Raw genomic sequence first — 16488 nt, 5'->3', positions numbered from 1 at the left:
CTCATTTGATTCCTTTACTATATATATATATATATATATATATATATATATATATATATATATATATATATATATATATATATATATATATATATATATATATATAACATGGATACAAGAAATGTTTATGTTAATAACTAAATAATATTGTACTTATTCATTTTGGGTTGGACTGCTTGGAATATATTTGGTCAAGTAAACAAAAGGCCTGGACCGACCAGAAAATTTCACGTCCTTAATCTGTCGGGGAAATGTTTAAGCATTATACAAAATGTCGAAATACCCCCTTTGCTCTGTAAAATGACAAAATATTTAAGAATTATATAAAATGACAAAATACCCCATTTGCTCTGTAATGCATTACAATATTTAAGGGGGATGATTCTCACACACTGTTTTTTGATCCTCACACACCAATTTACTTGAACTCCTCCCTAATAATAGGGTAAAAGGGTGTGTGAGGATCAAAAAACAGTGTGTGAGAATCATTCCCCTTTAATTAAGGGTTAATTATGGTATTAAAAAATTCCGTACGTACGTTTGTGGCATGCATAAACATTACACAGCAAATAGCCATCCTTTTAATTCGCCCTCATTCCAAACTTTCTGGGGAGATTTTCTTCACTCGATAAACAGAATTCCCAAAACCTAAAACCCTCGCATTTCCACTAATAGTGTAAAGGTTTCATTTTTAACTTCTTCAGTACAACCCTGGAGCATCAATATTCAACAATGGATAAAGGATTACAAAGGTAAGCACTTTTTCCTGATTATATGTTCTACATAGCTGCTGAATAGGTTTAGGTTTGTATATCAAAAAAAAAAATCACTTTGGATCAAAAAGGTATGAACTTTATCAGTTTATATGTTCAATGTAGCTGAATAAGTTTGTAGATTGTAGAGATTTGTAGATTAACACGACCATGTGTGATCACTTTGGATAAAAAAGGTCAGAACTTTTATCACATTGGATTATATGTTCAAAATAGCTGAATAGCTTTGTAGATTTGTGGTGATCATTTGATTTGATAACTTAATAAAGCAAGTAAAAATGTCAATCAAATAAGCAGTATATATAAAATAATTATCAATATAAAAATCAAATACCTTCTAGGGCTTGAATTGAGACTTAACAGAATTCATGGATTTCCTGAGTCCAAAAAGACAAGTGTTGCAAAACAAGATTCAGCTATGAGTCACTGGGAACAAGGGAATAAAAACAGAATGTATTCAGCCATTTATAAAATAGCTAACCTTAACCAAATTTTCCAAATGAGTAGAAAACAAGTAGAGAAACACATCAAGAGATCGTTAACTTTTTTGTGAAATAAAATTCTGATAAATAGCTAAATCAAATGTTGGTTACGAACATATGCCGTGAAATCTAAACGATAATATTAATTTATCGTTCAGTGAAGTACAAAATACATCAGGGGCACCTATCACTACCACCGATGATGTTACAGACGGCATTCACCCACCCAGGTTGGTAACTCACAACTCTTGGTTTATTTAAAAGTTAACAAAAACACTGTCACATGACCTAATTTATCTCGTGATACTAACTTGCCATGAATTCTAAACGATACTATTAATTTATCGTTCAGACAAGCGCAAAATACATCAGGGGCACCTATATCTACCACCGATGATGTTACCACTGATGGTGATCTCCCACCCAGGTTGGAAACTCACAACTCTTGGTTTATTTAAAGTTAACAAAAAAAAAAAAAAAAAAAAACGTCTCACATGAGTTAATTTGACTCATGATACTAATTTGCTGAGTTCTAAACGATAATATTAATTTATCATTCAGTCAAGCACAAAATACATCAGGGGCACCTATATCTACCACCGATGATGATCTCCCACGCAGGTTGGTAACTCACGACTCTTGGTTTATTTGAAAGTTAACAAAACAAAACTGTCACATGAACTAATTTGTCTCATAGACTAACTTGCCGTGGATTCTAAACGAGAATATTAGTTTATCGATCAGTCAAGCACAAAATACACCGGGGGCACAAATCCCTACCGCCGATGATGTTACCACTGATGATGTTACATATTGTATTCTCCCACCCAGGTTGGTAGCTCACAACTCTTGGTTTATTTGAAAGCTAACAATATGAGCATCAACCTTGTAAGAACATGAACTAATTTGTTTCATCAGGGCGACGTGTCAACTAGCCAAGCTGAGCAAGTCACAATTTCCATAGATACGTTAGGCAGTTCTTCAGATATCCAAAGTGGACAGTCGTCAAACCATTCGGGCTCATCTCAACGCACCACTCGAACAAGAACAACTTGGTAGGTTACACCAACAACGTTTTTATTACAATGTTTTTGTTAATTAGTTTACATGTTATGAAATAGGTTAGCTGTTAATATAATTACACTCTATTTGCCAATACAATGACAGTCTTAATCCTATATTGTCTAGTCTTAAGATTTTATTGATACGCCTTGACAGTCTATGAAATTGTAATATGATGACAGACTTAATCTTTTATCAAGAACTATTGGTAAGTTTTATTAAAAGGTTGACTCTGAATAAGTGCCTGCAAACTAATCTTTTATCAAGAACTATTAGTAAACAAAAGGCCTGGACCGACCAGAAAATTTCACGTCCTTAATCTGTCGGGGAAATGCTCAAGCATTATATAAAATGACAAAATACCCCCTTTTGCTCTGTAATGCATTACAATATTTAAGGGTTAATTATGGTATTAAAAACTTCCGTACGTACGTTTGTGGCATGCATAGATATTACACAGAAAAATAGCCCTCCTTTTAATTTGCCCTCATTCCAAACTTTTGGGGGAGATTTTCTTCACTTGATAAACAGAATTTTCAAAACCTAAAACCCTCACATTTCCACTAGTAGTGTAAAGGTTTCATTTTTAACTTCTTCAGTACAACCCTGGAGCATCTATATTCAACAATGGACAAAGGATTACAAAGGTAAGCACTTTTTCCTGATTATATGTTCTACATAGCTGCTGAAAAGGTTTAGGTTTGTATATTAAAAAAATCACTTTGGATCAAAAAGGTATGAACTTTATCAGTTTATATGTTCAATGTAGCTGAATAAGTTTGTAGATTGTAGAGATTTGTAGATTAAAAAGACCATGTGTGATCACTTTGGATAAAAAAGGTCAGAACTTTATCACAATGAATTTTATATGTTCAAAATAGCTGAATAGCAAAATAGCTGAATAGCTTTGTAAATTCGTAGTGATCATTTGATTTGATAACTTAATAAAGCAAGTATAAATGTCAATCAAATAAGCAGTATATAAAATATAATTATCAATATAAAAATCAAATACCATCTAGGGCTTGAATTGAGACTTAGCAGAATCCATGGATTTCCGAGTCCAAAAAGACAGGTGTTGCAAAACAAGATTCAGCTATGAGTCACTGGGAACAAGGGAATAAAAACAGAATGTATTCAGTCATTTATAAAATAGCTAGCCTTAACCAAATCATCCAAATGAGTGGAAAAGAAACAGTAGAGAAACACATCAAGAGAGCGTTAACTTTTTTTTTTTTGAAATAAAAATCTGATAAAAAGGTAAAAAAAAATAAAAAAATAAACGAAAATGCTTATCCGTTATCGGATGAAATTGGATTGGATTAATCGGAGTAATCAAATGTTGGTTACCAACATATGCCGTGAAATCTAAACGATAATATTATTTTATCATTCAGTGAAGCACAAAATACATCAGGGGCACCTATCACTACCACCGATGATGTTACAGATGGTGATCTCCGGCCCAGGTTGGTAACTCACAACTCTTAGTTTATTTGAAAGCTAACAAAAAAACTGTCACATAAACTAATTTGTCACATGATACTAATTTGCCATGAATTCTAACCGATAATATTATTTATTGTTCAGTCAAGCACAATATACACCAGGGGCACAAATCTCTACCGCCGATGATGTTTCAGATGGTGATCTCCCACCCAGGTTGGTAACTCACAACTCTTAGTTTATTTGAAAGCTAACAAAAAAACTGTCACAAGAACTAATTTGTCACATGATACTAATTTGCCGTGAATTCTAACCGATAATATTAATTTATCGTTCAGTCAAGCACAAAGCACACCAGGAGCACAAATCTCTACCACCGATGATGTTACAGATGGTATTCTCCCACCCAGGTTGGTAACTCGCAACTCTTGGTTTATATAAAAGTAATAAAAAACTGTCACATGACCTAATTTGTCTCATGATAGTAATTTGCCGTGAATTCTAAACGATAATATTAATTTATCATTCAGTCAAGCACAAAATACATCAGGGGCACCTATCTCTACCACCGATGATGTTACAAATGGTGATCTCCCACCAGGGATACCTATCATTACCACCAATAATGTTATAGATGGTGATACCCCACCCAGGTTGGTAACTCACAACTCTTGGCTTCCCTACAAACTAACAATATGAGCATCAACCTTGTAAGAATATCAACTAATTTGTTTCATTAGGGCGACGGTGTCGACGGTGTCAACTAGCCAAGCTGAGCAAGTCACAATTTCCATAGATACATTTGGCAGCACTTACAGTTCTTCAGATATACACAGTGGACAGTCGTCAAACCATTCGGGCTCATCTCAACGCACCACTCGAACAAGACCAGCTTGGTAGGTTACACCAACAACGTTTTTATTACAATGTTTTTGTTAATTAGTTTACATGTTATGAAATAGGTTAGCTGTTAATATAATTACACTCTATGAAATCTCTAATACAATGACAGTCTTAATCTTTTATCAAGAACTATTGGTAAGTTTTATTAAAAGGTTAACTCTATGAATAAGTGCCTGCAAGCAAGCTAATGCTTTGCCACCTACAAAACAAGGTTGCAACTATTCGAGGGTCTGTCTCGTCGTTGGGGGATGGCACGTTTATCGACTTCTTCAAGTATAACTAGTGCATCAATCTCCAACTATTCTTCCCCATCTCGAAGCATTAGTCAACCACAAGTCACAACCTCAATACCAGAACCCATGTAAGTAGCATGATAACTAACATTTCCACTCTATTTCAACTGGTGTAACAAGATCTTTTTCTACAGTATTTAACCTAAAAATATGTTTGCAGAATGACTTATTCAACATTAGTACACGACGTTTTTAATTCTTCACAGATGTCAACTCAGTGAGTAACTAACTTCTGTTCTAATGATTGATTATTTCATGTTTTCTATATCAAAATAAGATGAATTGTGATTTTTTCAGCAGTAGCAATTTCAACACAGCTGGACCAAACACTCCAGTTGCACGCATGTAAGGAACTGTAACTAAATTGTTACTTCAAGAATTTGCATAATTTGTTATATTTAACACATTGTGGTGCTATGTTTTTAAAAAAAAAAAAAAAAAAAAAAAAGAAGATTCAATCGATTCCGACAATTGAGGAATTACAGCAACTATTCTGGAAATGAAACACAAGCTCCAGAAACCATTCCAATCCCCACCATGTAAGTAAAGAAGTTTTGTTACTCCTTATATATTTGCCTTCTTATGATACTTAAGTACAAGTGCATAGTGGTGTCATATGTTTTAGATATAGATAGATCAACTAATTCTCTTAAGCATTTTTAAACGCAACAATATAATATGTCTTACATTTTACTTTTCGTTGTACAGTGCACCCATCAACCTTTCTTCCGAGACATATCGCTACATCACATTACCATATGATTCAGAATTTTCTTTCTCAGCCAGGTAATTTATTAGTTCAGAGTTGAATTTATTCGGTTGATTTGATTTATCATTTCAAACTTGAATTTAATTTACTCGGTCAAAATTAGAAAGTCAGTCAAATACAGTAAAAATTAATCATCGACTAGTACCCACTAGTTTCCGACTTGAGCGATTAGTCCTACAAGCTTCTCTACTGATTAGTCCCCAACTAGATGTTATGCATTCCCCACCACTGACTCTCCAATATCAGATATATGTAATGCATGACTTATCCCTAGTGCAACACTCTTGTTTAGATTCCGAGATAATCGTGACTTATCTTGATTATTGATTACTAGTCCGATGGTATTAAAAGACGTCGACATAACTGAACTTTTCTATCGTCTATAATATGTATGTGTGTGTGTGTGTGTGTGCGCGCGCATATATATATATATATATATATGTATGTGTATATATAAAAAAATATCTTTCCTACATTTTACTTTTCGTTGTTCAGTGATCCCTTCTACCATTCTTCTGGCACACATCACTACATTACATCACCATATGGATCAGAATTTTCTTTCCCTACCGGTCAATTTCAGGGTTCAACCTCGAGACTCAATGACAGGTAAGTTATTTGATATGTATATTTATCATACTACTTGTTATTGCAAATAACAATTCTAAACTCTTTACATACTAAACACATTTGTACTGTGCTTTCACCAAAACACGTCCACGTCACTATTATAACGAGGGTAACGAGATTTTTAGTATTTGTATTGATTGTTTGCAGAACTTCAGTATCGTCGACGTTAGTAGGGACGAATTCTACCCTACCAGTATCAGTGGTAACAAGCACACCAGTATCATTCATAGTGGTAAATTCTACCCTACCAGTATCAGTGGTAACAAGCACACCTGTATCATTCCCAGTGGTAAATTTTACGCTACCAATATCAGTGGTAACAAGCACACCAGTATCACTCCCAGTGGTAACAAGCACACTAACCGTGTGAGTAAATTAGATTCTAGAATTCAATTTAACAGGAGTATTTCATTTTGGATATCTAATGAACTGTGCTTTTTTGCACCTTTTTGCAGGAGTAACAATACGTCAGACACTACCATGTGAGCATTTGTTCTAGACTATAATATTTAACTCTTATTAGTAGTGTTATTAATGACGTATGTCACGCCATGGCTGGTCACGTGCACCGCATGACGTCTAAACCATTATAATCAGCTAAAATGAGCTGGCCAAAGATGATCAGTATGATGAAATCCAAGTCAAATGGACGGTAAGCCATGGAAGGCGTAACGTCGTCTCTGAACATGTCAATCTTATTTAATATAACATGTGTCCCGAATTATCGGAGAACGCGGAGTAGGTTGTGAGCATGAATAGAATATTCTAGAATGGCAGTTATTGATGATCAGTTTAGGATTAGCAGGTTACTTTAGTAACCCAGTTAGTCATCTATAAATAGGTGTGTGGAATATCATTTGGAGGCTAATCAACACACACTTAATCATTCTCCTCATACTCACCTTGGGGGCTCGGCAAAAGTCAACCACCAAGACACCCCTCAACTCACCCATGCTAACCGAATGAGCCAGGTGAGGTTAGAATCTCAATCTTAGTCATATAATTGCACTCAAGTATAGATGGCACTCGGGTAACTTTGATTAGGGAACTAACTCAGGCCTAGGTAACCTGAATGGCCTAATACTTCAGGTACAGGACCGGATGTGTCGATGGGACCACAATTGAAGACTATTTCAAACAAGGAAGAAGCAAGGTTCCTAAAAGCAGGAGGGTTTGTGTTGCCTTCGTTGCAAACTGGTAGTACAGAGAGGCAAAGTGGAGCGTCAATGGTCCCACCGCGAGACTCAATTCGCACCACGAGTGAATTTGAAAAGAATACCACCGGTAAACAAGAGCTGAAGCACGCCAGAAACTTATCCAGAACCTTATCTTGGAGCACCGCCTTCCATAACTGTTCAAATTGATCAGCAGACGGAATGAACAATTCGTATGCTATGATGGGCGAAGATAAGGTGAAGAAACCGTTCGAGCCTTCTGCGACGTTAGAAAAAGTTGTTAGGGGGAAAACTACTCATCCGTTGCCCACTATATACTTGATACACCCTTAACGCTGGATGCGCATCGAGTTGACACACTTGGATGCGCACAGGATTAAAATGAAACCAGGCTAGTCGTCGTCTAACTTTACGACTAGGTTCACCTCGGAATGTCAGAAGATTCCTAACCTACCTGAATCACAACAGATCTCGGCACATCATGGGAATATGCTTCGTTGGTTAAGTGTAGGAAGAAAAAATTACCCGTAACATTTGTTGATGTTGTCCGAATGGTCAGGAATTACATTAGATCCGAGGAGTTTGCAGATGCCGACGTGGCGGAACATAGGTCGGGGGATAAGGATGACACAAAAGAACAGTGTAACAGGCGTAACAACTGGTCCAACCAACGCTTCAAGGGAAACAAGCACTTTCCACCCCCTAAACTCATTGAGCCATGTTTCGTCGTAGACGAGAGCCAGTATCTTCCACAAAGACAAGCGTCGTGATGCAGACCAAAGGTCGAGTGTTGAAAAAGATAATTCTTGAGCGTTTAAAGTTGGGAGAGTTTGATCACCTAAAACCGCAAAAAAGGCGGCGCCGGAACACGCAAGTTCGCATGGAAAAAGAGCAAAGTACGGGCCCGGAAAAACATATTCATATGATACAGGACCACGTGTTAAAGGAATGGGATGCGCGCCGATAACTTTCCCAGCCTTTTGGAAAGTATGTCTTATCGACATGCGGGAATCACGACAATAGTTGGGCGTTGTCGAGTATCAAGGATTTATGTTGATACCCACCAAAGAGGTTAAAGATAAGCCGAGGCCACCATTGCATCCCGTGGCAGATTTTACCGGCGAACCGACGTGGTCGCTTGGTCGTGCCAATATAGACGGTACGCCAAGAGAAAGAGATCGACAACATACCATTCCATTAAAATTTGTTGTTGTGAGAAGCCCCTCAAAATATAATATCATACTGGGACGCACAGCGTTACAGAATTTTGGAGCCACTGCCCCACCGTACATGGAACGGTGAAGTTCCCCACACCTAGGGGTAGCAACGTTATATTCTGATCACGTACCAAAATATGCTCAAATATCGCCATCTATGTGACAAGAAGCAGCAATAATCCAGGACAGTGGCGTGATTGTAAATCACTCCTTCCCAAAAAAGATCATAAAGCTTGGGAATGCACTTTCGACAGGCTTTGTGAAATTTAATCTAACAATGTGGATGTCTTTGCATGGCAGGAATCCGACATTACCGGGGTTCCAAGGAAAATCACGGAGCATAAATTTAACGCGAACGACAATTTAACACTAGTTCACCAAAAGAAAAGGGAAATGGCTCTGGAGCGCAGCACATTCCTGCGGGATTAGGTCGACAAGCTCGTTCAGGCAGACATCCAAAACGAGGTGATGTTGCGAAACGTAACCTTTATTTATGAACGGATTTGAGTTGTTTTATTACACGAATTGATTTATTGTATATGTGGTATTTTATTGAATTCAGGTTGATTTCACACATATATAGGCAACTAGTCCTATCCGTGTAGTTTAGTTTGTCGGTAAATCCGATTCGTTCCACAGGGAGATGGAGTGTTTAATGGTTTTTAATAGTCTTTGATGTCAAACTTAATTAAAGGGGGTTTTGGATTAGGAATTTATAAAATAACAGTAAAAGAAAATAACTTAAACTAATTTCATAAATAAAATTACAAGATTACAATAATTAACTTAAAAAGGAACTAAATGAGATTATACTAATTAGGAAGCGAATATTTTATTACTAAAGGGTAATTAGTAAAATAGTAACTTTTAATAAAACTATATGTTTAGAATTTTGTTTTGAGCAATTATAATATAAACTTATTTAAATTAACTAAATGACATGTTTAAAAAGATTAATACAAATTAAAAGGAATTAAAATGATTAACTAATTGTAAACTAATTTCTAATTATAAAGTATTATAATTAACACTAATTATTAGGATTTAACATGTATTAAAGTATTTTATAAGAACTAATATAAATTATATAGTAATAACCTAAATATAATAGTAAAAAGGCTAAAACCCTAATTTTAAACTAATTAAATAATTAAAACCCTAATTTTAACCGTACTGGTACTGTAGCCGGTTTTAAGGCTTACGCGTTTCGCGTATACATACGCGATTCGCGTATGTGTAATACGATGTGACAAAACTAACTGATACAGATTCGAGTATTTTTATGTATTTTTTTTATATTTTATACTAATAATTCGTAAATAATGATAATAATAAGTTTACAAGAAATAATAATGGGATAAATGGGAGTGTTTACTTAAATGTGTCTGTAACAACCCAAACCAAACCACGACAATTCCCGTTAAATTTCACAACATAAAAAAAAAAATTTCTGGTGCAGTTCATTTGCGCGGCGCGCCAGGTGGGTGCGCGGCGCGCCAAACCACCTGGACAGCCCGCTGTCCCCGGAAGTCAATTTAACGAAAATGTTTGACTAGTTCCCGACATTTTTAGCCAAAACGCTTTTAACCATAAATTCATATATATAAAACTAGCACGTTTAATTAATAAAATTGAGTTTACGAAGCGGGTCCCACAACGACCCATTTTACCACCTTAAGTACCGAAATACAATATTTGACCAAAAGACTTTTAATACAACAAAGCCGAGCATGGCGATTGGGAATACGCTACCCAATCCTAAATGATCCAAAAGTATGTCACTAAAGCAACTATGCACGTCTTCTAGTCCTCGCGCTTACCCGAGCCACCAATCCACATGCGATCTATAAAAAGAGTCAACAACGAGAGGGTAAGCTAACGCTTAGTGAATGATAATATACTACATACATATATATGCATAAAATGGACACGCCACATAAATAAACAAATACCGCATACCGGAGCGTCCAAGCCTAAAGGCAAGCTAATCTAAGTATACCATACGATCACTAAGCAACAAGCTAATAATACCATCAATAAGGTAAGTTCACCAACGTCAATGTGAACAACGCCAATAACTACCCCCGGAGGGTTAACTACATCACGACAACACAACATTAATCACGAATTAGCAATTCGACAATCATGCAACATATCGTGCATATACCAATAACCGCAAGTCCACAATAGCTAGCAATACCAAAAGCATATAGTTCATAATTAAATATGCCAATACATAACTCATACAACCATGGTTAACCAAGTACACAAGAGAACGGTACATGAAAGTCCGTTGGAGTTCATAACATCCACTAGTGTTACTTACACACCGCGTAATCACTAGTCCCCCGGGTGATGTCTTAAACACCGCGACTAACTCACCCTTACAACAATGTGGCGTCTTAAACACCGCGACGAATCCACACTTCATTCAATACAATGAGTGGTGTCTTGAACACCGCGACACTTCCACTCCCATGACATTGTGGTGTCTTAAACACCGCGACAATACCACAAGTCAATTACACAATGAGTAGTGTCTTAAACACCGCGACAATACTACTCGTCAATTCCACAATGAGTAGTGTCTTAAACACCGCGACAATACTACTCGTTTCATAGAACGTGGTGTCTTAAACAACGCGACAATACCACATTCGTACAACACAATTAAATACATTACATACATACACGCATAATTATTCCACTCACAACCACGTGTGATAACGTACACCCAAAATGTGTACTTTGCCAAAGGTAGTCAACCAAAACGCACAACCTTGCCAATTGGACCTATGCACAAGTCCATCAAATCCACCTATATGTGAAGTGAGCTCTAAAGCCGAGAATCACTTCACCCGACCCGCACCCATCCTACACATACATATGCATATAGGATATTAACACTCACCTTGAAGTCTTGATGAAAGCTTCCAAATAATCTGCAACTCGCCAATGGAAAATACCTATTCCATTATCATAATTACAACAATACACTTAGAATGGATTCACAAATCAACCCAAATTGACACTTAGTGCAAATTTGACCCAAATGCACTTCCAAGTACAAAACGCGCCCAAAATTAACCAATAATCACTAACACAAGTGAGAATGGTCTTAATACGCCAATTAAACCCGATCATAGGTGTTAAACACCTATCTTGCCCAAAATGACACTTAAACCCTAGTTTGACCCATAAGAAGTCAATATCACGCTATTAGCAAGTTTTGACACCAAAACATATTTAACTCGGTTTAACACTTCAACTTAATCCATTTTAAGTTTATAAACTTTGTTAAATCGCCAATTGGGTCATAATCACCACCAAACCCTAATTTGACCCAAAGTCAAAGTTAGTCAACCAAATAACCCTAAATGGGTTTCAATACTTCCACAATCACTAAACCTAGTGATTAAACCCAATTTCAAGTTCTAAACATAACCAATTTGTTCACCAAACCGAAATCCACCAACAATAACAATAAACCCGATTACTAGCATCACTAAAGTCACTTCATGAGTCTAAATGGGTTTATCAACAAATCAAGTTCAAACCCTAACTTTGAATAGCAAAATCAACAATGAAATTCGGAGTTAGAACTTACCAATACCGCCAAAATGATGCCGTTGACGAGTGGAACAACTTTAATACCCGAGGTTTGACCCGAAACACCCTTCTTCTTCTCCAATTGGAGCTCTCTCTCTCTCTAAAACTCTCCTCTCACTCTAGGGTTTGAAGATGAGAGTGTTTGATGAGTGAAATATGATCCAAACTGATCAAAGGATCAGTTTTGATGACCCTAAACCGACCCCAAGTGAAAAGACCAAAGTACCCTTCATTTAAAGCCTTTAAAAAGGCTGAAAATTGCTTCAGCAGTGATCGGCGCGCCGCGCCACAAGGTGGGGCGCCGCTCCAACTGACAGTTCAGTTTTCAGAAACTTGTTTTGGCCATAACTTTTTGACCGTAGCTCCGTTTTCGATGAATCAAATATCGTTGGAAACGTAATAAGATTTTCTTTCCAATGGTAAGGCTTTGAAACATTAACACCAACTTTATTTGGGGTTGAAAAGATACGTACACTCCTTGTCACTTCAGACAATGTCCAGTTTCCTCCAACGTTCGAGCAAGCAACACGTACATGCTTCGTACACTTCATACATGCATAGTACACCATAAATACATTATCTACAATAAATATTTGGGTCTTACAGTGTCACCCCTAGGTCCATGGATTGTTTTGAGTTTTAAGCCCTATTAAAATGTTTTAGTAATAAACTTTATATTTTTCTTTCGAATAAATATAAGGTTACGACTAACTAAATAAAATCTAATTTTCATCGGATTCTTTTTTTTAGATAGCTACTATTCCCTAAGTATTTAAATTGAGACCTAGCCTAGTTTTGACTTTCACTAATACCCAAATCATAACGGTTTCCCTTTTTATAATTTCACTATCATATAATTATTGATATTACCCAAACCACAAGGCATACTGGGCTATGAGAGAATGTAATACCGACCTTGTACAAGCCGGAGAAAATAGGTTATTACAACTTAACGAACTAGATGAATTAAGATTACAAGCCTACGAAAATTCTAAAACATATAAAGAAAAAACTAAAGTATGGCACGATGCACGATTAAAAAAGAAAGAATTTGAACAAGGGGATAAAGTATTGGTATTCCAATCACGTTTCAAGTTTTCACCTGGTAAACTTAGATCCCGATGGACTGGGCCATATATAATAAAACAGGTTTTTCCATCTGGATATGCAGAGTTGTATGGTAAAGACGGTGGAACTTTCAAAGTGAACGGACACAGACTCAAGTTATACTTTGAAGAAATCAATACTACGGAAAGAGACGAAATCACCTTCTACCCTAAGGACAAATAAATTCAGGGTAACTCTAAGGTTTTAAACTCCATTCTCGATTTTTATTCTTATCTTTAAGAGTGGGGTTAGATTGGTCTTTCCCTAGCAGACCCTAAAGAACTAGTCTTCTCCCTCCATTCTACCTTTTTAATTTCTTTTTGTTTTTATTGTGTAATTTCAAGATGCGCAGTCAGTATATCTACAACCATTTCATTTTAAAGTGCGATAAGATTTTACCGAGGGATGTGGTGTTAGATATTAAGAAAAGATGCGATAAGGCGAGGAAAGAAGAAAGACAGAAACTAAATGAGACAAACTATGCAAGAGGAAAATCTAAATCAGCTAAAAGGCGTCGAGCACGTCATTTGGGTAAATGTGTGAAATGTGGAAAACCGACTCACTCCGGAGATTGCCCAAAGAACCAAACGGACTCTAATTACGAGTACGTAACCTTATGCCGAGAAAGGCCTTTAAAATGTGCAGAAGAAAACCTCTTAAACCAGCGAGGTTACGCCTACGAAGCAATGGGGAGCGAAATAATGCGACTCCACTACGAGGCGAGCCAACGAGGCTTCACTCTTTAAATCTTTTTCTCGCCAATTGTGTGTTTGTGCATTTTTGTGTGTAATGTTTTGGTGTGTTTGGTTTGTTTTTGTTTGTTGTATGTTCTATTAAAACGGTCTACCAATTAAAAGTGATGAACCTTGAGTTCAATATGTTTTCATTGAAAACGATAAATGTTAAGTGTTACAACTGAATTATCGTTTTTCAAATTGCACGAAATTTCTTGTTGGATTCATAAGATATCTGTTAAATAGTAAACCACGAAAACAAAATAAAAATTAAAAAAAAAAAAAAAATCCTTTCTACTAAATTGAAGGTGAAACGCCTTGAGTTTAACTTGTTTCTTTGAAAATGAAAATGTTTAGGTGTCACAACTGAATTTTCATTCTTCAAATTGCACAAAATTTTTTGTTAAATTCTAAAAGTCTACAGTAGATTGCAAAATATACCTTTTTATCAATAACCGTAAAAATATATAACTTGTAAATCTTTGTCGTGGATAATGATAGGTTTGACGACCGAATTTATCTCTACCTAATCGATAGGAAACAAAGTTTTAAGTTTGAAAATTAGTTGATTTAGGGGTATACAAAAAAATAGAGTGTATTTTAATTCGTGTAATTTTTATTTTTCATGTACTTGTTCTAAAAATTAAAAATGTTAATATTTTTAACACAAAAAAATAGAGTGTTTTTATTTTATTTTAAATTTATTTCGAAAAAGATTAAAACTTTAACTTTTAATGGATTGAATTTTATAAATTGAAATTACAAATTTATAAACGGATTAAGATCAGGTGTAACAACCGAATTTCCGTTACAAATATAAATTTATAAAAGATATTTTAAAAATTCAATTGATTTTTAGTAAAAAAAAAAAAAAAAAAAGGCCAAGGCATACGCGTAAGGTGTAGCAGTACACTAAACGCGTGGATCCCAGTTATACGCGAAACGCGTATACCTACGCGAAACGCGTACGGTCAAAAATTGGGACATATCAGATCGAGCAGCAGCCTGTTTTGTTCACTCCATTCTTATTATTTCTGCTGCTGAGACGAGAACCCAAGCCAAAATCCCCAAAAATCACACCCAAAACTTAAATTAACACTTCCAATCTTCTCCAATTCTTCAATCTTTCAACATGCCTAGATTGGTAAGGGTCCTAAACCCATTTTACCTCATGTTCTTCAAATTTTTCATTATATTTCTTTATGGCTTTAATTCGAATTATATGCATGTTCTTGTTGATTTTTGCTTGATTATTGCTATATCTATGTTGTTAGTAAGATAATAAACCCGATTAGCATGAAAAATTGATGTTTAATTGGTTATTGAAAAATTAGGGTTTATACAAATTGGGGATAATTGAGAAATTGCTACTGAGGTGTGTTATTTTGGTTGTAATTAGATGTTTTTAAGTGTTTTGTCAGTAGTTAGAACTCTTGAACATGATTTTGTTTGTTTGATTTTGTAATTTTTAATTTTAGTATGATTTTGATAGTTTGTCATTTTAATGAATCAAGTATGAACTTTAATGCTATTAAGGATTGTTTAGAAGCTGAAATACACGCAATGTGATTGAATTGAATTAGATACACTTAGATAAATTGCGTGTTTTCACTTGTGAATTAAACTTTGCATATGAAACTTGATTTTTGATTTATGATTTTTGATTTGTTTTGAATCATAGAACTAAAACTTCCAAAGTTGTTGAAATAAATTGATTCAATGGGTGTTGAAAACAAGTTTGTAGGTTGAATTTAGACTCTTTGCTAACATTAACACATCCTATTGGGATGATTTTCTTGTTTTAAAATGTTATGCAGGGACCATTTAGAATGAGGGCATTTAACCAACAACAAGCACAAGATCAAGTTACCCCCGAAATGGAACAACAACTCTTGAACCTACACCCGATCCTGCAATTTCCTAACGAATTACATCAAAGGGTGCAAAAAGTTAAGGATTTACTCATTCTGGTAAATCGAACCATCTCTCCAGTTTACGTTGTTGATTGGGATCCCCTAGGAGACCCAGTCAACTTAGATACACCGATAAGGGAAATTTTAACCCAAAGTTTCACGAATGAATTTGGGGAAATTAGGTATTATAATGACTTTGAGAGATTGTTTAGATTGAATTCTCCTGTATATAGAGAATTGTGTTTGGAATTTTACTCTACCGTTAGGATGAATATAAACCCGGAAAATATCGAAGATACTAGATTTCTACAATTTCGACTGGGCGGGGTAGATAGAGTAATGTCCCTAGGCGACATGACTTTGGCTTTAGGGATT

General features: G+C 35.6%; 1 long non-coding RNA gene across 1 annotated transcript in view; it reads right to left on the bottom strand.

Moving 5' to 3' along the window:
* Nucleotides 1–10390: 10390 nt before the first annotated feature.
* The window catches only part of LOC139857976 (uncharacterized), a 56636-nt gene continuing 50538 nt past the window's right edge, over nucleotides 10391–16488 (bottom strand). Inside the window, exon 4 of the long non-coding RNA XR_011762772.1 lies at nucleotides 10391–10594. This is a non-coding gene — a long non-coding RNA (uncharacterized lncRNA). The remainder of the gene's footprint in view (nucleotides 10595–16488) is intronic.

Source organism: Rutidosis leptorrhynchoides, chromosome 1, assembly GCF_046630445.1.
Source record: "Rutidosis leptorrhynchoides isolate AG116_Rl617_1_P2 chromosome 1, CSIRO_AGI_Rlap_v1, whole genome shotgun sequence".
Lineage (NCBI taxonomy): Eukaryota > Viridiplantae > Streptophyta > Magnoliopsida > Asterales > Asteraceae > Rutidosis > Rutidosis leptorrhynchoides.
The sequence above is the reverse complement of the archived record's forward strand: the minus strand, read 5'-3'. Positions and strand labels throughout refer to the sequence as shown.